Genomic DNA, 1,052 nt, shown 5'->3' with positions numbered 1-1,052 from the left:
TTGGTTCGTAATAAACGTTTTTTAAAAACAAGTTTTTTACATCCAGAAACAAAATTACTCTATCACTTGTAGGTAAACACGATCCGCTTATCAAGAATAGCTATGAGCAACACATTTCAAAATATTTTTATTTAAAATATTCGACGCATGTGTTTTTCAAAAAGTAAAACTGTTTTATAAACTATTAACAATTATTTAAAATCAAAATATTTGCAAATGTCGTGTTCGTACCTACTTTTCGAAATATCGACCGCCTTTTTAACACTTAAATCCATAACCTCGGAAGTTTATTTCTGTCTGAATGCGAGAATCTTGGCTCGTCATTTGCTACTGCATTGAAATTATTGTCTTCTCAAGCTTTAGTTTACTTTTATCTTATAGAAACGCTCATCTAGTGTTCCAGTTGGGTTGTTTGCATTGGAAAATCCACCAACAAATAAACGAGTTTTTCATTTTTTCACAAAATTGTTCATAGTTGTATTATTTTACTTTTATTTAATACTACAAGAGGATATTCAACTGTCACCCAAGTAAGCTTCCAATCACTCCTCCCTATGTTTCGCGGGCAAAATAAATAATACGAAAAAAAAAACAGTAAAGCGAAAGGAAGCCTAAAAAGCCGCATCAAATTTTCCAACCAGCGTTGCAGTCATAACTAATAATTACGAGCAAAAGTTGGTTAATTGCAACTTATGGCTGGTTCTACAGTTTTCCATTTCCCCCCAACAGAAAATCTGCCAGTTGCTTTTAGTATATGATAATATCAAGTACTTAGTACATTTAAAGTATGCGGTTCGCCGTCCAACGAATTTCGTTGTCCATTATTATTGAGTTAATGTTAGTACGTGCCCTCCAAATATTCCGTTTTATAACGGTTTTTTTTTTTTTGGTGAGGTTTGGGAAATGCTCTTTTATGCACTCCCAGAGCTGGTGGTCTGTCGCTCTGGGTTGTGTGGGACTCCAGCTAAGCTGTTTATCCACTAAAACCCTTTCCTCACCGCCGAGGTGGTGTTTGGCCTTGCACCGCGGTCATTTCTGCCCTATTGTGCCCT

Source organism: Dendroctonus ponderosae, unplaced genomic scaffold, assembly GCF_020466585.1.
Source record: "Dendroctonus ponderosae isolate FM_Combo_2020 unplaced genomic scaffold, Dpon_F_20191213v2 Dpon_F_20191213_1, whole genome shotgun sequence".
In the NCBI taxonomy this organism is placed as follows: domain Eukaryota; kingdom Metazoa; phylum Arthropoda; class Insecta; order Coleoptera; family Curculionidae; genus Dendroctonus; species Dendroctonus ponderosae.
This window is presented reverse-complemented; position numbering follows the sequence as displayed.